This window comes from Leiobunum rupestre, chromosome 1 (assembly GCF_980474605.1).
Source record: "Leiobunum rupestre chromosome 1, qqLeiRupe1.1.hap1, whole genome shotgun sequence".
Lineage (NCBI taxonomy): Eukaryota > Metazoa > Arthropoda > Arachnida > Opiliones > Sclerosomatidae > Leiobunum > Leiobunum rupestre.
The window spans coordinates 63563878-63589165 of record NC_143384.1 but is presented as its reverse complement, the minus strand read 5'-3'; the positions used below and the strand labels follow the sequence as shown (position 1 = coordinate 63589165).

Sequence of the window (25288 nt, the reverse complement as noted above, 5' to 3'; positions counted from 1 at the left end):
TTGTGATTCAGACATTTTTTGGCAGAAAATTATGTTAAGTGCTTACAAATACTTTTTTTTTGTAAAAACCTTTTCAATTACAGGATTCGAATAGCGCTGAAATTATGATGTTCCCGATATCGCTTGCCCTCCTGTCTACCGAATTTAAAATAAAAGGGTTTAAAGTTAGACCTTCTGCTCCGTTAATGTATACACACACAGCAATTTCGTCAAATAAATCTTTACGTGTTTTTAACAAAGAGCCGGAAATATTTGATGACATTAATTATATTGATGCACATGTAAGTACGCTATTTGTAGAAATTTTGAAAAAGACACGATGTAACTGATGCAGTCGAGATCTTTATATTTTAGAAGAGCTTCAAAATGTACACAAAATTTCTTCCGATAATTAGGAAACAGTAAAATGGACTTTAATTTACGGCTTATCATTTTCTTAAAGCGATCCACCCTCATTACATATACAGGGTGTTTCAAAGAAGTCTGACTCAAATTTACAGACGTGTTATTTAATTAACCAGGTCCAAAGAAACGTTTTCCTAAATTTGACCCGTTAATTGGTCGTCGAAATCGCCTTCCAAAACGTCGAAAGCATTTGGTTTCTAATATTTTTTAATAAAAAACAAATCTAGTATCAAAAGTGCCTTATTTAAATAAAAGAAGTAAGCTGCATGTAGAAATACGTTTTTAAAATAGCACGGTGTTTCTAAGTGACTACGCCTGTTAAAAAAGGGAATTATTGAATTTCGTTTTTTTATTCTTCTAATGCCATTAGTAAGCACGAATTTAACTGCTTATGAGGTGTTTTGCAACGCAATTAGCTCATCTCCTTGTTTTTTCCCTTCAAATTCTAGTACACTGAATGTAATTGGTTTGTGTAATTATCTCAATAAATAGTCACCCACAATTTTTTTTTTTTGGTTTTCAGGCTAAGTATATCACACAGGTTCTAATAGTTTTTTGGACGGGTAAAAGGCTCGAATTTGCAAAAAATTGAGGGGGCTTCATAATTAAATTAACATTTCGTAGCCTAAACCTGCTATGCTATGGCGTACTTCACGAATACAGAATATGCCAATATGCATCTTATATGTGGATTCGCTCAGGGAAAAGCGCTTGTATCAGGAGCATTTTCCTCAAAGACAGCTTTCAAATCGAGAAACGTTTACTGCGGTTGACAAACACTTAAAACAAAATGGAAAATACAAACCACGGGACCTGCTACTGCAGAAGGAGACGTTCCAGAAGACGTTGAGGAACCAGTACTTACTATCTTCGATGTTGATCCTACGACAAGTACGAGGCAAGCTGGACAACAATTACAAGTCAACCATGTACTTGTCTGGCGTATCCTTTAAGGACACCAGTACTACCAATTCCATTAACAGAAGGTTCAATCTTTAAATGAGGCCGATTATCCAAGACGAGTCGAATTTTTTCAGTTGTTTCAGGAGAAGACGTATGACGTAAATTGTTAAGTAAGCTCATGGTTTCTGACGAGGCTTAATTTTCCCGTGGCAGCATCTTCAATTTACACAGTTGAAGTGAGTGGCAGCAAGAAAATCCGCACGTGACTACCGTTAGGTCACATCAAATGCATTTTACTCTCAACATATGGCGTGGAATTGTTGGCGACCATTTAATTAGATATTATTTCTACCACGAAGACTAACTGGTGAGCTGTACTTAATCATTTTATAGGACGCTTTACCAGAGTTACTTAATTATGTACCGCTATCAGTAAGACAACAAATGTGGTTTATTCACGGCGGAGCACCCCCTCATTTCAGCCTTCGGGTTAGAGCTCATCTTCAAGCCAAGTTTCCTGAGAGGTGGCCATATCAAGGACTTGGTTCGAGACGTTAAAGACCTACGTCAACGGATAATTGACGCCTGCGACACAATCCAATTTATGCCAGAAATCTTAAGTCGTTTTCGATACTCTTTCCAAAGACGCGTACCAGCTTACCTACACGCCAATGGGGGCCATTTTAAACAATTTTTGAAAATACAATGATCAATGTAATGTTGTTAGATAACAGTACATGTAACCTTTGAGAAGCCATAAAACTGTGTCTCTTGGTTATGTAAATCAATCGTAAATTCTAGATACGAACGCTTATTAAGCTTTTGCTAGTAGAATTTTTTCACTTATATCGTAAGACTTTTTTACTCCTTGTTACTCAAAGAACACGAATTTCTACCCATACCCAACTTTTATTTCTGGCCGGGGGCATTTTGAAAAATTGTTACTCAATAAGAACGCATTATTTATCGCTATAAAACTATTCGTGACTGAAACGGGTCTAGATGACGCAATGGTTCTGAACCGTGAAAGGGGTATTATTCCCTCAAACATCTGCTTAAGTTTTAAACTTGCTAACTTCCAAAGTGCATTAAATTTGACTTCCGACGAGTAGTTCCACTCACTGCCATTAGGGAGCGCATCAATAGTTTTCGGTCGCGCCTCGAATATTTCAATGGGTTCTAGAATGATTTGCGTGTGTACTAGATGATCATTTTTTACATTTTTTGTAATTCATTTAAATTTGTACTTATGGCATTTGAAGAAAAAAAGTAACTTTATTTCAATTGACGTGGTCACTATGAAACACCTTGTTATTGTTAATTTCTACACGTAGAATACTTTTTTCTTTTGACAACAAACTTTTGATACTAGTGGTTGTTTTCTAATATTTTTCGATTAAAAAACAAATGCATTCTAAAAGGAATAACAGAACCTGCGCATTTCCCCTTTTTTCGACGTTTTGGAGTTCTATTTTCAACGACCAATTCCTCGGATATGGTTCAATTGAGGAAAACGTTTCTCCGGACCTTTTTCACTCCTTGTTACCTAACGAACACGCTTGAAAATTTGCGCTAGTTTTCTCTAAAACACCCTGTTTATATAAGATTATAAATACCTTCAAACATACGTAGAACCAGATAAACATATAAAACAAAACAATTTAGTAGAAAACAGTTTAAGAATTAAGGTTGTTGTGGCAGGAAAAATAAAAAGGCTTTGATATTGCGCATTTTAAGATAAATGATATTTTGGATCGCCAAGAATACCTATATATCCTCCCTTCAGTTTAATTTGCACATTTAATCGATGGGAAATAACTTAAAACGGTTTTTTAAATTTTCAAACTTTAGTGTGATTCCGTGAGTTAAGAAAAACAAATTTTAATGGATTAATTTTTTTGGTTTTTGTTATATTTTTTGGTAGAAACCCAGTTCCTTTTACGAATTGGTTTTTAAAAGCTCATATCAGACCTGTTTTCAAGCGTGATTCGTCTGCTACACTATTATCACATTTTTAGACTATTTTCCTCATTTCGTAATTCGATAGTTATAAGTTTGTTATAAAGAAATGTATAAACGTAAAATGAATGATTAAGAAATTGTAAAATTATATGAATCAATATAATACATAGATGATGTAGCAGACATAATAAAGTTAATCATTGTCCGCATTTTATAATTTGAATTAATCCTAAATCTAAGCACTTATGTAAAAAGTGGGGTGGTGGATAGGATTAGCCTTTCCACCTCGCAACAAGAGGAGCCAAGCTCAATCCCAGCTTGTGGCACTAATTTATATCTCCTGCATAGAGTTTGTAAGTTCTCTTCCCCCTGGTTTAAAAGATTTTCCGGTAATAGTTAGAGTAGGGAGATGTTGCCTCGCGTGGCATGAAGGGCTTGCCTCCTACCCCTAAGAGATTTAAATCAGTTACCTGATTTAAAAGGCATTAAAAGTAACTTGGGCTTAAGGTGGTGCCTTGGGTATTAGCTTAGCTGTTTTATTTCAAATTAAAAAGCTAATTTAAAATATCAAAAATAATCAAATTGCTGATACAAATGTTATACTAACTGTTTCAAAATTAACGCTGTTAAAATATTCTCTGTTATGACATAAAATTTGCTATTAAAGAACTCTTTAATATTTTAGTATTGTTAAGCAACCACTAACGGCAATTTCAATGAAGACTCAACCATTGTTGGTACCTTGGGTGATTTACAAAGCATATATTGCACGCGCTTCTTAAATACATAACATCAAAATAATTTGTATAATAAAATAGTGGGGCTCTTCATGTTTTAATTTCAGGGGATTATTAATTGTTATGTAAATAAAAGATATATTTCAAAGCCTTACGACTATAGAAAATCAAATTAATTAACATTGAATGAAATTATAGATATTCAATATAATTCTTTCCACGAGCTGATACAATTTTAGCTCATCATAGTTTCTATTCTTTTACCTAGTACAGAGAATCGCAATCGCCGTACAACGAGACAATGCGGCCTCGCTTCTGAACACTTTTCCGCCGGGCTCCTCACTCGAGGAATGTTTGTTTTCTCTACCATAATTGGTTACATGTTGATTTTAAATAATATTTATTCGCACTGTATTTTAATATTGTTTCACTAGAATTTTGTAATGATATATACCATCCAGTAACCGATAAATAATTTTATAACATATATATTTTATACTCCACAGGTATGGATACTTATTTTATTATTTATTCCGATTCTGGCAATAGTTGGTATAATTGAAGAATATATTCGAGGTCATAAATCCAAACTTTTATTTAGCTTTTACCACAAAATGTTTAAAGGTTATCAGTCAGTTCTTGGACAAGGTGAGATTTTGAATTTGTGGAAAACCCTTAATTTCTACCACTTTTGAATCGGTTATGAAAGAGGAATAAAGTTGTACTATTCGAAAATTATTCCTAATTGAAGCTGGTTTCACACTCGACGGAAAATATGCCGGAAAGACGATAATAAACGCCGAGCTGAAAATTGATTCCCAATCGATATACCGCTAACGTTCAACTTTACGCTGCTAATTTTCCGTCGAGTGTGAAACCAGCTTAAGGTTCAATTCAACATTCGCTTGATTAATGTGATGTGTATCTTAAAACGGAAATATATATATTTTAAACTTAGAATGGGTTTCCCTCCATATCCTCGAACAGCTAACACGATCACTTGCGTTCCCCTTTAACCAAACCGTTTGCTAAGCTAAACGTGTTTCGCAATATGAGAAACACCTGTTTCATAAATTTAATTTAAACTTATATTATAGTTTGACAATTACTGGTGCGATTTCAGAGAACATTTTGAACAACATGTCAAAATATTTTTTATTGAAATAGTAATATTGAAACCTGATAAAACAAAATATTTTCCAGCCCATGATCACTGTTTTGATTTTTAAATAAAACTAAGCACTTGTCTTTAAAAAAAATACCGAACTGAAGGGTGGCTAAGTCACAAGTAGGTTTTATAAGGCCTGGCATTTAGAATTCGGCAGACCTCAAAGAATACACTGAAATACTGCGCAAAACTTTAAATTTGTTAAGCAAATTGCAGTACGAAACGGCATGAATAATTTATTTCGTTCACTTATTAGACTTTTTGAATGACCTAAACATATTTTAAACCAATAGTTCAATTTAAAATATGTCATTCAATTTACCATTCATGTTTATTTCTAATTTTAAACATTTTACATTGTGGTGGGGTGGCGGAGTGGTTAGCACTTTCGCCTCGCAGCAAGAGGAGCCGGGTTCGATCCCAGCTTGTGGCACTGGGTGAAAACTCTGAACAACTTCTTCCGCGTAGAGTTTGCAAGTTCTCTCCCCACTGGTTCAAGGGGTTTTCCCCCGAGATCTTCGGTTTCCCCTTCCATAAAAAACTTGTTGAGGTTAACGGTAATAGTTAGTGTAGGGAGCTGTTGGCTCGAACGCGTGGCATGCAGGGCTTGTCACCACCCTCCTACGCATTGTAACCCGGCCACCTGAATTAATGGCTTCAAAAGTCGCTTGATGACTTAGGCCTAAGGTGGTGCTTTCGGTATTAGCCTAGCTGATAAAAAAAAAGTCAAGTTGTAAGACTTCCATTTTATTTTAGTAGTTAATCCGTTTTTTTTTTCAAACTTGGGAAATTTCCGTTCAGTTTGAAACAATCATCTGGAAATTTTAATTTTCCTAAGTACGGTCAACATTTGTCCCAGGGTGCCAAATGGTAATTGTCCAAAAAAATTAATTCCTTAAAAATGTAAGCTGAAAAGAAACATTAAGAAAAATCAAGGTCGAATTTCAATTAGCTCTCATTCTATCACGTGACTCAGAAATACCTTACCGCATTTACTCTGGACTCAAAGTAATTTTAGTACTTTGACTTAACTACGTTGAAATGGGCTTTAAAAATGGCTTTTTTATATTTATATATATTTTCACCTTTAATTAAATCTAAATAATTATTAATTAAATTAAATTTTTAGGTATCGAAGTTCCTAATTTACCAGCTTTTCGTCTTAGCCAAGGCGTTTGGCTTTTGGAAGTTGTGATATTTGTCAACCTTTTCTCCGGAATGTTAAAAGCAAGCTACTCTCTTCAAGAAAACATAAGAGTTAATTCCGTAGAAGATCTGTTGATTATGAAACATTTATTCATATTCACACCAAATAATCAACAAAACAATATCTGTAATTCGGTAAGACAACGAACGTTTTATTATCCTGTTCTAAAACCAATCTATTTAATCTCAAGATAAAGGGCATTTAAAGATCATCTGTCCAAAAAGCAGATATAACAAACTTGGGTTATCCATAAATATATCGAAAAAAAAATATTTTCCGGAGAATGCGCAGGAAAATGATCAATTCAATAGTAGTTAAATAATAATAAAAATGTTCTATGAAATAATATAGATTAATTAAAATATGACCTTAAAAATTAAAAGCTTTCTAAAATCTTACATACACGCATTCTAGAAAAATCTCCCAATTAGGAAAGAGCCTCTTTATAACGGATTTTGATTCTTTTTGAAGAAACGTCATGCAATGAAGGATTTGTGCGTTAGAATAAAACGAGGTAGAAGGCTAACACCAAAGAAAGAACGAAATTCACTTCTTATTGAAGGACGCGCTGTAACTATCGAAGATTTCACAATCGTCGTGCAGAAATATTTACATTATATGAAAAACAGTGCCAAGCACAATTTTAAGGTCAGGAACCACGTCCACCTGAGTTATTCTCGATATTTCACGAAACCGATGATATATTTGATGAAACGAAATATAAACGTCGAAAAAGAACGGCTAATCAACAAGAGGTTGGTCCAAATTTTGTTTTGGTTTTAGGAACTTTTTACATTTAATGTTTTTCAGAATACGCTCAATTTTTGAAACCTCTCAGAACGTTCTTTGGCATCGTGGTCTTACCCGAGACACTGGAATCGAATTGCAGCAATCGCCTGAAAAGTCAATGGAAGCCAATTGTAATCCAATACCACTCACGTATTTGAAACCCGCTCTCATGCTACACATATTTATACTTTTTTGTATTTTATTCGTCTTTTTAATTGACTGGTTTATTATAAAATGCCTCCTCAAAATATATTAACTGTATGGACGATTAAAAAAAAACTAACTTCAAGTTAACATAACCACTAGGAGGTACAAAAAAATTCAATTAGTAATTTATAATATTTAATTAAAATATCATGGTGTTTAGTTTTGTATCGTAAAATATTCAATTTATTTATTACATGTCTAGTTAAGTGTATTTACCTAAATTAAGCGATAATGTTACTGTACGAACTTTTTAGCAAAATAAAAGTCTCTGTAAATGTAAAAATGTATAGGCAATCAGTTGTTAGCACCAAAACAGGTTTAAGTGTCAAACATTTAATTAACAAAGGCCTTAACGCTTGAAAATTTTAAGTAATGAACGTGTTTGCGTGCCAAATCCTTTGATTCCTAAGCCTATTTAAGAATGCAACAGTTAAATTATGCTTGCGGCGCAATCTGTAGTTGTTATTTAAATGTATCGGGAAAAAGTTACACTTCAGGTATGTCATGCTAGAAAAAGGAGCTTAGAGGCCACATATCAAAACAAACAATTTCAACTTGGAAAATGGCTGGCCGTAGTGGATATAAATCGCTCTCTGAAGAAAAGGGATTTATATTGGCACTTGATTTCTTCTAATGCACATATAAAGTTAGTCTGGATTAACATAAATGAAAAAACGTATATACATAATTAAAAGTTTTTATTGAGAGAGGTATGCAAAAAGATAACGTATTTAAAGTATTTAAATAGTCACCCTCAGCTTCGTATTTTGGTATTATAAACAATTAAACATCATAAACTTTTGTAGGTATGTGAAAGAGAAATATTGACTATGGGCGAGGGACGTGCAATATCTTAGTCACGGTAAAAAACTTAGGAAAATTATGAAAAAATTTTACTTAGCGTATTTTATATTATATTATTTTATTTATTTTGCTTAAACTCAGCCTAAACAAATTGGGGTCTTAAAAAATTAGGTGTGCTAAGTTATTTGTTAAATGAAAATATTTTTGATTAAACTCAGTACCAGAAGCAATGAATGAAACAAATAAACTACATGACGAGTTAACTGCTGCTGTTTTCTCACACATTCTTTTTTTGCCTCAATGGGGAAACATTTTCATTAATCTAAAAAAGACCCATTGAAGTTTTGTGTTTATCAATTTTAATGTTTTTCTTACGAGTTACGAGCTTATCAAAGCCACTGATATAAATTCTTCATTCATTTGATTAATTTCATTCGTTCAAATAGTATCATGAGTTGGAAGTAAACTCTAAGATGGAACTTTCAAGTATTAACGATATCCAAGTACCTCACAAGCGGTTTTAGGGCCTGGTGCAGAGACGTTTTGCGATTCCTGTTAATTTTAACAGGATCGCAATTTAGCGATTCAGATTTAGCGAGCTGTTTATTTTGCGATCCTCGCAATCGAAATCGCGGTGCAGAGACGTAAAAGCGATTCCTGTTCATCGGCGACGCTGTTATTTTTACGAATTTTTTCACCCAAGTAACGGACCAATAGGAGAGCTCTATTTTTGACGCAAAAAGCTATCGCGTGGTTATGGTTGGCTTGCATTTTGACGATGAAATGATGGCTCTTCTAATTAATAATTTTCTTACTCTAATTATATTATTAGGTTTTATAATTTTTATAGTTAAATCCGTTATTTTAATAAAATATATTTATATAATATAGCCACGAAGGGAAACCAAATCAGTTTCTGAAGAATGAGAGGTTATCCAAATTTTTTTTAAAGCTATAAAATAGTGCATGAAAATTGGTTCCTTCTGATTATATAATTTTCTTACTCTTATTATTTATTAGATTGGTTGCATTTACTACACAGTTTAATGGTTTTGTCATTTTAAAACTATATTTTTATAATGTGGTTGGTACACCAATAAAATAACGAATGAAAATAAGATTTATTACTATTATAAGCCAACATTTTCCGAAAATGATTTTCTGTTAGAAAATGAGCCATATCATTTGGTTTTTAGGAAAATATTTATTTCAAAACTTAGCTGATAGCAATTAAAATAAATCTAGTTATAGCATACATCAATAAATAAAAGACAGCAATTTCACGAGTGTACAAAAATTGGTAATTGTCTAAAGCAATTTCTAGCGAAATATCCTATATTGATCACACGTAAATCAATTGTCCTGCTTTTTGATATAAGTTATTTTTTAATCATCTGGCATTTACATAGCCTAGTCCAGGTATAAATTGTAACAAATGATATAAGCGTGTAGAATTAACTGAAAAACCCTTTTAAGGTAATACCGAGGGGTCGGACATTTACCAAAATTCCGTACTTTGTCTTAAATCGCAAAATTTTTTAACTCTCTCTATGGTAAATTAACATTGAAATCCCAAAATCACTTCAAAATTTAATGATAAATTGCCAAAATAATAGCAAGTGTCCGACCCCTCGGGTAATACATCAAAGTGGCTCGGTAAGCTCTTGATTCATGCCAAATAAATTTGAATATTCCAATACATCATTTATCGCAACTCCTAGTCTACCCGAGGAAAGGTTTCTTCTTGGTAGTTGAATTGGTATAAACGCTGGTTGATAGCTAAAGATCTTTGATACACTGAACAAATTCACCATGTCATTACTGACTCATTAGTTAAAACCCACTGCATACACTACCAGCAAATAAGGATCTATAAATAAACCAAGGCTTAGAATACACCCAAAGTAGTAATGTATAAAATTCCCTATTATAATTTATTCTTACCTGTAAAATTGCTAAGAGTGGCTGGCTTATTTTTGTTTCGTAAATCATGATTGTGGTTAGGCCTTGGCTCTGACAATAATTTGACAAAAACATTTTTTGGAAAGCGATAATGAGCAAGAAACTAAAATTTTAATAATTTAAAAGATTCTGACCTACAGTGTTGTATTATTTATCTTAATAAAGTAGGTAAAAAGCGTTTACTTCTCAATTTATTTCCCGAGCTCTTTGCGTACCACAATCAGCCATTGTTTAAGCGAGCTTTGGGGCGGCTAGCGATTGCCGTAGTACAACGGCAAAATAAACAGAACGTATTCCTGTTTATTTAGCGATCGCGATGTCTCTGCACACCGATTTGGCTTGAAGCTCGCGATTTTCCGAAACCACGCCCCCTTTCTGTTAATTTGGCGATGAATCCGAGGGGTAAGACACTCTGCGAACTCGGTGTACACTGCCGTACCTTTGACAGTGCTAAATGGAACTCGCGAACTCTTGAAAATATGTACCTTTAACAGTGCTAAATGTACGAACTCGGTGTACAGATTATCTGAGACTGTCCTATCCCTCGGATTAATCGCAATTTGGCGATTCTTAAAATCGTCTCTGCACCGGGCCCTTTAATAGCCCAAGCAACATTTCTGCCAGAAATATGTTAAATAACATAGACACGCGTAAAATCTGTCGACAATAGCTAATATCACTAACAAAGGATTATTAACGACAGTGCACAGTTACCGAGTCTAAATTATGTGATCAGGTAGCCTTAAAAAGTTAGGGCTACTGCCTTGAGGTCTAATAGTTGATTTCCTGAAGCCTGAAAAATCTCTTGATTCTTCTTCAAAAATTATTTTTTTTATGTTAAACATTTCAGTAGAATTTGAAGAAATTTTTATTTAAGCAAATAGACTGATTTTCAATCTATTTGCTGCCTGGTGCTGCCACTGCGAGTACAATTAATTTAAGATTTTAAATTGTGGGCCGATAATTTTTCTTGAAAATAAAGCAATATGTTTTAATCATCAAACTTTTAGCTATTGGGCAAAAGTATTTAAATCATGTATGTCACGTTTAATTAATTTAACATATTTTCACATAAGCATACTCAAAGCAATTGAGAAAATATTGAGTGTAACAAAAGGTGTAAATTTTTATCAGCACCGTTTTTTCCCCCTAAAGAACTGAAGGATAAATATACACTGACCATAAAACGGTGTCAGTTGCCAATATTTACATCACCACCTTTTGGAATAAATCTATTTTTTAAATATGTTGCAAATTCTTTGATATTATCTTACATTTATGTTTCTTTCTGCATAGCCGACTTAATAAGCCAGTCAAAAAGGAGTCGTCTTTGTAAACAAACATGTTACCTTTTGCAAGTTTAATTAAACAGTCTAAATATTGGATTAAACCTTTTACCCTTTGGCCTTGGACATATTCTAATACGAGCCCTTCTAAATACCCCCAGCTTTATTTTTTTCAGAGAGGACAGGTCTTAAGGCTCTAACTCATTTTATAGAAAAAATTGTGACGTAGAAGGGTCAAATGTTGGAAATAAATTAGGTATCATTCTAAATTTATTTTTCCCCAATTTATCCTCTTAAGTTATTGTAAAAGTTTAACAAAATGAAAGTTAAGCTAAGTAAAATTCAAGGACAAAAAAGATTATTTCGTACAATTGGAGCTATTTGTGACAATACAAGGGGCAGGTTACAAATGTATTCTTACAAAATGAAGTTATAACTTAACCTCACTTTTCATCTTGGGGAATTTCCATAAATATGTTCAAGAGACCAATGCTTAAAACTTAAGCCACTTAATGGAAAGATTTATCCTTCTTCCCCTTTTCAACATCCACCATTTATTATGTATCACGTCATGTTTATTTAGCCGGACACATTTCAGCTTTGTTCTGCAGATAGCGTAGGAAAATTTAAGCGTGCTTAAAATCTTCGGAACAGAATTCAGCTGACGACTCTTACCATTCTAGTGAAGGAGCTAACCTTGTTTTATTTAATTATAATTAAGTTCCAAATTGACACTTAAAATAATTAACCAAAACTTCAAAAACCAAGTAAATAATGTCTAGTGGTTAGCAAAGCAGCAATGTATTTATATATAAATAAGCAATACAGAGAAAATACACATAGCGATTATTTTATTAAAGGAAAAGTCCAACTTGCTTAAATTTTTATTTATAGTGAAAAAGTATCGTTTAAAACAGCGATAAAAATAATATATGATACAATTAAATGCCAATTATTATGCCGTTCGTGTGGACAGACACACTTCCGAACCCATTAGTCGTTTTTAATGTAGTATGGCGTGTTTCCAGAATGACTACGCGATTGGCTATATTATAACAGCTGATCGATAAACCATCAACCTATACAGAACATAAGTGGATCGTGTTTGGGAATGCCGGATATTTCGAAAAACCAACAATTAGCGTGAAAAATTTCACAACGGGTTTTTTGGTAAGATTTTGACGTGAAAATGAGACTTTATATGCTAGTTTCAAGGAAAACATTCAGTTTTTTTTTAAAGTTTGCCTCTCATAAGCTGGACATGTGTCAGATTTATAGCCCGGTGTACCCGGTAAGAATTAAACCACACCACCGGAGGTCTGTCATCATTATGCCCTACGCCAGCGTCCACAGACCCGGACAGGCGGCAAAACCAGCATGAGTAGCAGTACCCCACTACTGATGGTCGCGCCTTCGACGCAAGCCACTCAACCCAGCAGAAGGTGCAGCAATGGGTCGACCAGCCCCACTTCGCACACAGCAGTGGGAATAAGAGCGGATGCTCTGGCAACCCCAGCCGACACCCTACCTAGAAAGGTAGAGAGCCAAGCCCTTTGGAAGGAGCGCCTAAAGGGGAACGGCGGGCACATAGCAGCCCGCATAACCCGGCACAGCTGGCACCCGATATCCCGGTGGAACTCCAAAAGGCCGGGAGATGGGTCCGCCGTGCCCTCATACGGAGGCCCGCAGCCCCACAGCAGGCAACTCAATCCGCCGAGACGGCCAGTTTGCCCGGCCCCTCTCCGTTAGCCTGGGCCGAAGCCCAGTTACCAGCCCACACCGGACGGAAGTCAGAGGTGGAGATAGGACCATTTGGACGGAGCTAACATCTCCCAGTGCGCCACCGCCCGTGCTGGGTTACAAGAGCCGGACCCCGACTCCCCGGTAAAGCTACCAGTAATTGCACACTCCGACCCCTCGTGGGCCCCTCTCATAAGCTGTAGGGTTCCGAAGTTTTCAAGATATCGTAGGCTACCCGTTTGAGGAAGACAACCAATCCCCCAAAGGGTGGTCGGAATACTTCCGCCACGGGTGTCCTCACCCCTGTCCCCACGTATCCTCACCCCTGTCCGCACGTATCCCCCCGTTGGCGTGGCCTTTACACATATCTCGCCCTGATTATTTAAATGGACGAGAGGACTGAATTGTCCCACACGTCACATTCAACAAAAAAATCGTAGTCTAACAAGTTTTTAAGATGCCGATATGTATAATTAAAAATTGTGCTAATTGCGTTCCAAATATACTCAAGTTTCCCGATCTGGCAAAGGAATGGGTTATAAATGCAAAGGCCCTTACGAATCTTGCACTACTGCTTCTAAGCCTTTGGTTGATCAAAAATTGCTCTGGGAGGTAAATTATGTAAACAAACATGAAAGCCACTGCAGAATGGCATGCAAGACCGTTAAAAGAGCCTCAGAAATATTTTTATATTTTCGATATTCATATTGTACAGAGACAAATTCGTGGTTTAAAAGATTCAAAAGCAGTAAATAGTATATCAACAATAGCTCCAATTCCAAGACCAGAAAAGCAGGGGCTGATTGAAGCAGCAAAGAGACGAGGGTGAAATTTCTAATTGTTCAATTTAAAAAAATTAATCAGTGTGTCATGAATGAAAATTAATAAACTCATTCTGATTGATTTAGTCAAAGCTTTTTTTTTAATATGTACAACAGTTTAAAATCACTTTAAAAATACGCCTTTGGGGTTTTCCCCCTAATACTGGTATAGGTATCCCAAAGTTTGTTTATATCACTTTTGTTTTTTTTCTCCCATAATTGAAATTCTGGTATCATAAAGATGTTTTTAATATAAGAACCCTTTGGTTTTGAACTCTTATCACATGAAATTTTATAAAACCTTTTATCACATTACATGTAAATTTAAAAAAATGTCAAAATTTAAAATTATTTCATACTACTGGTAGTTTAAGCTACTCACAACCTAAATTTTCTTATTTCAAGAAAAAACTTTTTTTTATATTTTCATAGAAATTGTGTTCACCAGTAGTGAGAAAAAAAAACGATTTCATAACATTACATTTTTAAATTCTTCTTTGGTAATACTGGCTTCCTAAAAATTGTTAAGTCTATTGTTATATTTAGGAACACTGGCTTTAAAATTTTATCAGAAATTCACGCTTTTTTAAAGATTGTCTCTTTAGTGTACTATTTACTATAATCCACTAGTAGGTGAAAAGCCTTTATATTTAAAACACAAAGTTTTAATGTAATGCAATTTTTAAAGACCTCTGTCAGGGTTATTTCATACTATTTGTAGTCCAAAATACTCAGTATTTAAGATAATTATTTTAAATAAACATACACTAGGGTTTGAAATTTTCAATATAATTTGTCTCTTTAGTTTTTTTAAAGAACTCTGGGATTTTTCCTATAGCTGGTAATTAATTAATCAAGGGCCTGTTGGTCTTCGGGAATACCAAAGCGCTTGTAACCAATGTAGTCTTCAAGATTTTCTTCCGGAAATTCTGCCCTAATTTTGAGTAACGTGCAAATAGGCAACATTCTTCAGTTAAATAAAATTCCTGTATGCAGTGTACCGCAAAGTTCTGTGAAGAAAAATAGAAATAATATTTAATACCAGGCAAACACGTGCTAAAAAGAATATTACCTGTTTAAAAGCATTTTTTGGCATGTATCTATTTATTCTTCTTCTGTAATGTAGATTTGTACACATAGTTTTAAAATTCGAATTCTGTGTGATTCAAATTGAAGTAGCTGTTGCATCGGGGCTGTTGTTTAGGAAATTTATAACTTGAGGAATATGGCGGCAACATATAATACCTATGTCAAAGTCTTTGTTATTTAAAAACCTTGGCAAGTCTTGAATGTCGTTGTTTGCGCAGGCCCGTACACAGCCGCCAAAACTCTGGGGCGCTCAAATTCTTTTTGGGCTGCCAATACCTTGAGTAATTTTTATCTCCCCACCTATGAAATAAGTAAATATACTAATCCGGTTGTAGCCCTAAAATATCCGTCAAAACATTTTTGATAAGCTGGTTCAATATTTCTACAATTGAAAAGTTTTTCTGGTGCAGTGAGACGCACGAAAGCAATTTTCGAAAACTTTAGTAAAATGGTTTCAAATATTTACTGATACTAGCTCTCTAGTAAAAGTAATTTTCCTTTTTGATTAATATACAAATATTTTAGATAATATCTTTCGGTAATTGAGCAATCGATTTTTTTCGGGTCAGTCGGATTGGGGATGCTCAAGTACTCATTTGGGGGCGCTGAGCATCCCCTGGCGCCCCCCCCCCCCGTGTACGGGCCTGTGTTTGCGTTCAAAGTATCATGAATATGAGTAAAACAACCTGCTTCACATTTACAATTAGCTCGAATACGTTCTACGTCTCCATTCCCTACGGGTTCGGGCCTTGCCACCGCCTCTTGATTTCTTTGGGCTATCAATTCTTCTTCCGTATATTCTGGTTCTGATTCGTATCCAGGTACTCTTCCACGTCTTAATTGGTGAGCGCACATAATTCCAATGATATTTATAATAATTATTAAACGAGTTAATTGTAAATAGAACCATATACAATTGTAAGAATTACACTCACTCGCTAATTGAAAAGCCGTCTCCTGCAACTCTACCATTCAGAGGCTCAGAGCCAATGAAATGGAATTTTAAATTGACGTCAACTCTAACTTTCGGAGTCAACGGGAAGCAAATTCAGGACTTTCGTCATAGCCGGCTCTTAACGAAAATGGCGCCACCCTACTAATTGTTTTTTATATATTATAGAAGCGTTAATATATTTTATTTGAAAGTTTAAAAACAAAATGAAAATTATTTAAATTTTTTTAAAACTGGGCCTTTAATTTTAAATTAAGTTTATTTTATCCTGAACTTTTCCTTTAAGCTTTGTTGCCATACCATTAGCTTAACACATTATTTAAAAGCATTGAATTAAAAAATAAAGAGTGTTTATTTTTTATTTAAATTCAATATAACCGCTACATAAGGAAGTTAAAAAAGATTTACTTATTCACTCTAAAATTCAATAAACCCTATTCCGCACCTTTCACGATTAATGGTTCCATTTATAAAACCACTTTTAAATGAAATTTTATTAAAACAAATGAACTGACGTCAATTAAAGATCAATTTAAAAAAATACAAACAATTATCCCACAAATATTAAAAATATTAAACTGTTATTATTGAATTAGACATAAGCAATCTCATCAACCTCTTGAATAAAATATTTTATCCAACCAGCCAAACGTTATCAAAGAGTAAAATAAGAGTGTGGTAATATTACAATGGCCTAATATAGGGGTTTTTAATCAGAGTGAAATTGAAGAAAGCCTGTTATTCATATTTTGAACAGTATTAAATATTCAAATAGTTAAAAACATCTCTTTCGGATTCTATACAATTCATTTTTTGATAATTATTGTCATTTGTTCTTCCCCGCCAAGATGCAAAATTCAAAATGCAAAAACACTCTAAAAGTTAAGTTTACTAATAGTGGCGGGTTTATGATTTTTAAGTAAATTATTTTTCTCTTTATTTGACTTTTTACCAATTTCACAAACTAAAAATCTCATAGTAGCACGCGGTGAACCTTTTTTTACAGTATCAGATATTTCAGGTCCTTTATTTATATATACATTATTTGTAAAGAAATGTAAGGTAAGTAAAATTTACTGATATATGTTTTAAAGAAATGTAAAAGGTATTTACTTGTATGTATATGCCTTATGGTAATATAAGTGGCATTAAGTGCTATATATGCCTTTTTTTAAAATAGAGCTAATACCCAAGGCTTCGACCACATAAGCAATGTTGCTTGTGCGTGATCAAGCAACAGGTGGCCGGGTTACAATGCGTAGGAGGGTGGTGACAAGCCCTTCATGCCACGCGAGCCAACGTCAGCTCCCTACACTTACTATTACCATTAACCTCAGCAACTTTTTATGGAAAACGGAAACCGAATATCTCGGAGAAAACCCCTTTTACCACTGGAGAGAGAACTTACAAACTCTACGCAGAAGGAGTGGTTCCGGATTTTCCCCCAGTGCCACTAGCTTGGATCGAACCCGGCTCCTCTTGCTGCGAGCCGAAAGTGCTAGCCACTCCGCCACCCCACATATATGCCTTATAGTAACGTAAGTAGTATTTAATCGTACAATAAGTATGGAAATGTAAAATCAAATTACTTCTATATATGCCTTATGGTAACTTAAGTAGTATTTAATGGTACAATAGGTATGGAAATGTAAAATAAATTTACTTCTATATATACCTTATAGTAACGTAAGTAGTATTTAATGGTACAATATGGAAATGTAAAATGTATTTACTTCTATATATGCCTTATGGTAATGTTAATGACATTAACTTGTTTAGTCCTTATGTAAATATAAGTGGTATTAACTGCTATATAGGCCTTTCGGAAAAGTAAGTGGTATTAACTGCTATATTCCTTATGGTTATAAAAGTGGTATTTACTACTTTATACGCCTTTCGGTAATGTGAGTGGTATTTAGTGGTTTATTTAATAGTAAAATTAAATGTAAAAGGTATATACTGCCATTTAATTTATGGTAATGTGAGCGCTATTTACAGGTTCATTCATTGTGGTAATGCAAAATGTATTTTCTGATTTATGTGAGTGGTATTTACTGGTTCATTCATTGTGGTAATGCAAAATGTATTTTCTGATTTATGTGAGTGGTATTTACTGGTTCATTCATTGTGGTAATGCAAAATGTATTTTCTGATTTATGTGAGTGGTATTTACTGGTTCATTCATTGTGGTAATGCAAAATGTATTTTCTGATGTATGTGAGTGGTATTTACTGGTTCATTCATTGTGGTAATGCAAAATGTATTTACTGATTTATGTGAGTGGTATTTACTGGTTCATTCATTGTGGTAATGCAAAATGTATTTTCTGATGTATGTGAGTGGTATTTACTGGTTCATTCATTGTGGTAATGCAAAATGTATTTTCTGATTTATGTGAGTGGTATTTACTGGTTCATTCATTGTGGTAATGCAAAATGTATTTTCTGATGTATGTGAGTGGTATTTACTGGTTCATTCATTGTGGTAATGCAAAATGTATTTACTGATTTATGTGAGTGGTATTTACTGGTTCATTCATTGTGGTAATGCAAAATGTATTTTCTGATTTATGTGAGTGGTATTTACTGGTTCATTCATTGTGGTAATGCAAAATGTATTTTCTGATGTATGTGAGTGGTATTTACTGGTTCATTCATTGTGGTAATGCAAAATGTATTTACTGATTTATGTGAGTGGTATTTACTGGTTCATTCATTGTGGTAATGCAAAATGTATTTTCTGATTTATGTGAGTGGTATTTACTGGTTCATTCATTGTGGTAATGCAAAATGTATTTTCTGATTTATGTGAGTGGTATTTACTGGTTCATTCATTGTGGTAATGCAAAATGTATTTTCTGATGTATGTGAGTGGTATTTACTGGTTCATTCATTGTGGTAATGCAAAATGTATTTACTGATTTATGTGAGTGGTATTTACTGGTTCATTCATTGTGGTAATGCAAAATGTATTTTCTGATTTATGTGAGTGGTATTTACTGGTTCATTCATTGTGGTAATGCAAAATGTATTTTCTGATATATGTGAGTGGTATTTACTGGTTCATTCATTGTGGTAATGCAAAATGTATTTTCTGATGTATGTGAGTGGTATTTACTGGTTCATTCATTGTGGTAATGCAAAATGTATTTTCTGATTTATGTGAGTGGTATTTACTGGTTCATTCATTGTGGTAATGCAAAATGTATTTTCTGATTTATATGAGTGGTATTTACTGGTTCATTCATTGTGGTAATGCAAAATGTATTTTCTGATTTATGTGAGTGGTATTTACTGGTTCATTCATTGTGGTAATGCAAAATGTATTTTCTGATTTATGTGAGTGGTATTTACTGGTTCATTCATTGTCGTAATGCAAAATGTATTTACTGATTTATGTGAGTGGTATTTACTGGTTTATTCATTGTGGTAATGCAAAATGTATTTTCTGATTTATGTGAGTGGTATTTACTGGTTCATTCATTGTGGTAATGTAAAATGTATTTTCTGATTTATGTGAGTGGTATTTAATGGTTCATTCATTGTCGTAATGCAAAATGTATTTACTGATTTATGTGAGTGGTATTTACTGGTTCATTCATTGTGGTAATGCAAAATATATATTTTCTGATGTATGTGAGTGGTATTTACTGGTTCATTCATTGTGGTAATTCAAAATGTATTTTCTGATTTATATGAGTGGTATTTACTGGTTCATTCATTGTCGTAATGCAAAATGTATTTACTGATTTATGTGAGTGGTATTTACTGGTTCATTCATTGTGGTAATGCAAAATGTATTTTCTGATTTATGTGAGTGGTATTTACTGGTTCATTCATGATCGTAATGCAAAATGTATTTTCTGATTTATGTGAGTGGTATTTACTGGTTCATTCATTGTGGTAATGCAAAATGTATTTTCTGATGTATGTGAGTGGTATTTACTGGTTCATTCATTGTGGTAATGCGAAATGTATTTACTGATTTATGTGAGTGGTATTTACTGGTTCATTCATTGTGGTAATGCAAAATGTATTTTCTGATTTATGTGAGTGGTATTTACTGGTTCATTCATTGTCGTAATGCAAAATGTTTTTACTGATTTATGTGAGTGGTATTTACTGGTTCATTCATTGTGGTAATGCAAAATGTATTTTCTGATTTATGTGAGTGGTATTTACTGGTTCATTCATTGTGGTAATGTAAAATGTATTTTCTGATTTATGTGAGTGGTATTTACTGGTTCATTCATTGTGGTAATGCAAAATATATTTTCTGATTTATGTGAGTGGTATTTACTGGTTCATTCATGATCGTAATGCAAAATGTATTTACTGATTTATGTGAGTGGTATTTACTGGTTCATTCATGATCGTAATGCAAAATGTATTTTCTGATTTATGTGAGTGGTATTTACTGGTTCATTCATTGTGGTAATGCAAAATGTATTTTCTGATTTATATGAGTGGTATTTACTGGTTCATTCATTGTCGTAATGCAAAATGTATTTACTGATTTATGTGAGTGGTATTTACTGGTACATTCATTGTGGTAATGCAAAATGTATTTACTGATTTATGTGAGTGGTATTTACTGGTTCATTCATTGTGGTAATGCAAAATGTATTTTCTGATTTATATGAGTGGTATTTACTGGTTCATTCATTGTCGTAATGCAAAATGTATTTTCTGATTTATGTGAGTGGTATTTACTGGTTCATTCATTGTCGTAATGCAAAATGTATTTACTGATTTATGTGAGTGGTATTTACTGGTACATTCATTGTGGTAATGCAAAATGTATTTTCTGATTTATGTGAGTGGTATTTACTGGTTCATTCATTGTGGTAATGCAAAATGTATTTTCTGATTTATGTGAGTTGTATTTAATGGTTCATTCATTGTCGTAATGCAAAATGTATTTACTGATTTATGGGAGTGGTATTTACTGGTTCATTCATTGTGGTAATGCAAAATGTATTTTCTGATTTATGTGAGTGGTATTTACTGGTTCATTCATTGTGGTAATGCAAAATGTATTTACTGATTTATGTGAGTGGTATTTACTGGTTCATTCATTGTGGTAATGCAAAATGTATTTTCTGATGTATGTGAGTGGTATTTACTGGTTCATTCATTGTGGTAATGCAAAGTGTATTTACTGATTTATGTGAGTGGTATTTACTGGTTCATTCATTGTGGTAATGTAAAATGTATTTTCTGATTTATGTGAGTGGTGTTTACTGGTTCATTCATTGTGGTTATGCAAAATGTATTTTCTGATTTATGTGAGTGGTATTTACTGGTTCATTCATTGTGGTTATGCAAAATGTATTTTCTGATTTATGTGAGTGGTATTTACTGGTTCATTCATTGTGGTTATGCAAAAGGTATTTACTGGTACATATATATTAAAATATAAGAAAAAGGTTTCACCGTGTACGTATTTATTAGCGTCTTTAAAGGGAGAGTTTTGATATTTAACAATATAGTTGTTGGTTAATTTTTACAGTTTTAATAGTTTTATCGGTGAAATAACGAAATAATTTTCTTGTTTTCATTGGACCAGAAATACTTTCGTTTTCAAAAAGGTGCTACAACTGAAATTAACTAGAAATAAAAAAAACATTGTTTTAGTAGCTAAAAATTAGAGTTGAACTTCTTTATGAATTTTATTATCAGTGGTCATTAATTATTGTCAAAAATTAAATCCGTTGCAAATAGTTTCGAGGTCATGACGAACACAACAAATTCCCTTTACAGGGTCTGTTTTTGTCTCTTATATTTAAGCAAAGCACACAAAACTACCACCAAATCTCCACTTTACATACATTGAAAAAAAACACTTACCTCAATGAGTAAAACCACCCACGAAACCACAAGACCACCAACATAAAGTAGGAAAGGTGCCATTACATCAGTGAGAGCTAAAACTTTGACGTCATCCGTTGGTTTTTGCCAAATTATGTTTTCTATACAATTCACATACTTTTTGATCAAATAATCATGAGGTTTACTTTCGAAAAACGGGTACATACTTTAAAAAAAGGTAATATAATTAGAATTAATCACTTTGCTACATGAAGAACGGTGGCTTTAAGAGAGTATCGCTATACTTTCTTTTGGGGTAAACAGATCATAATGTTCGGTACACCAGTTACCAAATCCCGAAAATGTAACAGTAAATGCTTAACGACTACAAAATAATTAATTGGTGGTACTTTGTAAATTTATAATGATAGTTGAGGGAGAAGCTACCAGCATACTCGCTACGACTTGTTAGAAACAGCATTTTTTGCCCCAGCTTGAAATTTTAATACTCTGCCACGAACGATGATCGAACCAAAGCTGTTTTCGCACGAGATAAGACTGCCAACCACTTAAAATTAAATTTGTAAGCCAAAACAAGAGAAACCAAGAGTTTATAAAAAATACCCTTAAATGAAAAAGGATCTCGAAAGAAAAGAGCACCAAGGTGGTACAAATGTTAAAAGTCGGCACTCGTCAAAACAGAAAAAGGAAATCGAAAATTCAGAGAAGTCTTTAATTTAAAGGAACACACAAAACACACTCTAGAAAATTTTAAAGGTATTGTAAAATATAACGACTAACCTGGGCCGAATAAAATAAAGACGCCAAATAGGTCTAGAGTCATAATCGAATTAGAATTTTCACAAATTCGGAATCCACTAAGGGCTAATCAGTGAATCTGGCGTGCGAATAAGAATGATAAGCTACATGTAAGCCTAACAATTTAAAACTTGAATACAATTATTGGAAGTTGACCATACTTTAAATGGCTATGTTGGTTACGTTCAGCGCTTATTTTTCACGGGAAGAATGTCATATACAGTGTGTTGGCTTTATTTTGTTATATACAATTTGTTGGCACGCTTTTAGTTGCTTTATTTTATCGCCCATTTCTTAGCCATCTCGATTAAAAGCTTAATTTGTTTATTTGTTATAGAGGACGTTAATGAACCAATCGATAAATGAAGACAATCAAAAAGAAAAACCTGGGACAGATAGAAAGAGTATATATCTATAAATTCCTATTTCAACAGAGGAAGACCAGCCCCAGGCATCGTAATAACCACCGCTTGAATATTAATTAAAGGCATTATAAGTCGCTAGATGACTTGGACTTCAGGTGGTGCCTTGTGTTTTAGAATAGCTGATGATTATAATGACTTTAATAAGACTTCCCTACGTTTTTGCAAATTTTTACTTTTCTTCGAAAGCCTTTTGAAATATAACAGGTGTTTTGATTATATTGTAATGTCCAAATATTAATTTTTGGAATATATTGCTCTTTCGTTAAGTTTTCTTAGTAACAATTATCACTCTCACGCTTCTCCCCCCTTAAGTTTCGTTTAAAATGTCTTTCCTGAGTTTGAATGCTGGCCGTTCTTTCTGACGATTGTTATATTCTCAATTGGCCTCCGCGAAGGTGCCCCCAGGCGCTGTTTCAGAGTCGTCCCTAAATTGGTTTAGAAGACTAGTGCGCATAATCTCTATTCCCCGACCCCGTTTTTGTCGTTGGTCCGATAGTCCTTCCCTTGTTTTTCTTTTGAGGCATTGTCATAAGCCGCCCGTTCCCAAATGTTAGTCCCATAAAGTTCCTTAGTTTCATTATTCATTTCGAACTCTTATTCCAAGAATTGAGAATTGCCATAAAACCAGTAATGTGTAAAATAAAGCATCGGTATCGAGCTTTCATGTTAGAAAGCATTTTTGTTATATTACTTTAAGATATTGAATGTGTCAAAGTTAAAGATGTTATTTATGGTCTCTGACCTTGGATCTTACGCGAGGGGTGCGGGACTTAACAACTTCCAGTGAAAGTGTCCTGACCTCTGACCCTGGGGGTCATCAAGACTTTCCTCTTTACCAATACTCCGTATGTGTGGTTCGCGATTACGTGATCCCACGAACATCACCCAAGGATGACAACTTCATTGGACTTCACTTAATCACTTAAGTATCAGTTTAATATCTTAACATTTAATGGTGATTCGTCGCTACTTCTACACTAACCACCAAATATGGTGAACGGTGCGTGAAAATTTTATTCAACTGGTACTAAGGTACACTCTGTTTAAAAAGTCTTCGACAGGTGAAATTTTTGCCCTCTTTTTAATTCTGCTAGAAAACTATAATAGATAGATCGATGAAACCAATTGCAACTATTATTTATTTTCCAATATCTTTCGTTATTTATCGGTTTCGTCCGCCAAAAATTAATAGTTTTGGCGGGTACCGTCAAAACTCATTGTTGACAACTTTTTAAATATTGGTTCTACGGCACTGACTCGCGCGTTTTTGAATTCACAATGGTCGATTCATAATAAGTGGAAAAAATTTCCCTCTACAACCAACGGTTGAGAAGTTATCGCGTTTACAAACTTTCGTCGAAATTGGGAAACACCTAAAATGCATCAAGCGATTATTAATAACGCAACTTCAACAGCGATCCAACAACATATATTTAATTAAAGGCCGGTTTAAAAAAAAATCCCAAGAACAACTTGGTAAGTGGTTTTAGGAATATCCTTTTTTATACGCTAAAGCTTTTAAAAAGCTATTTGCGTTAGAAATTGTTTATAATAATGGTTACCACAATTATAATAGCTTGATGCAATTTAGGTGTTTCCCAATTTCGACGAAAGTTTGTAAACGCGATAACTTCTCAACCGTTGGTTGTAGAGTGGAATTTTTACCACTTATAATGAATCGACCATTGTGAATTCAAAAACGCGCGAGTCAGTGCCGTAGAACCAATATTTAAAAAGTTGTCAAAAATGAGTTTTGACGGTACCCGCCAAAACTATTAATTTTTGGCGGACGAAACCGATAAATAACGAAAGATATTGGAAAATAAATAATAGTTGCAATTGGTTTCATCGATCTATCTTTTATAGTTTTCTAGCAGAATTAAAAAGAGGGCAAAAATTTCACCTGTCGAAGACTTTTTAAACAGAGTGTACCAGAAAGTTTCAATGGCCTTCGGGCATAGAACATTGTTAATATAAATAAAGTAATCGACCCTTTTGGTCAACTTTCAATGGCCTTCGGGCGTAGAACATTGTTAATATAAATAAAATAATCGACCCTTCTGGTCAACTTTCAATGGCCTTCGGGCGTAGAACATTGTTAATATAAATAAAGTAATTGACCCTTCTGGTTAATTTTCAATGGCCTTCGGGCGTAGAACATTGTTAATATAAATAAAGTAATTGACCCTTCTGGTTAATTTT

The 25288-nt window shown here is 33.8% G+C and overlaps 1 protein-coding gene across 1 annotated transcript in view; it reads right to left on the bottom strand.

Moving 5' to 3' along the window:
• The window catches only part of LOC149964411 (death-associated inhibitor of apoptosis 2-like), a 104861-nt gene that overhangs the window by 57544 nt on the left and 22029 nt on the right, over positions 1-25288 (bottom strand). The window lies entirely within an intron of this gene.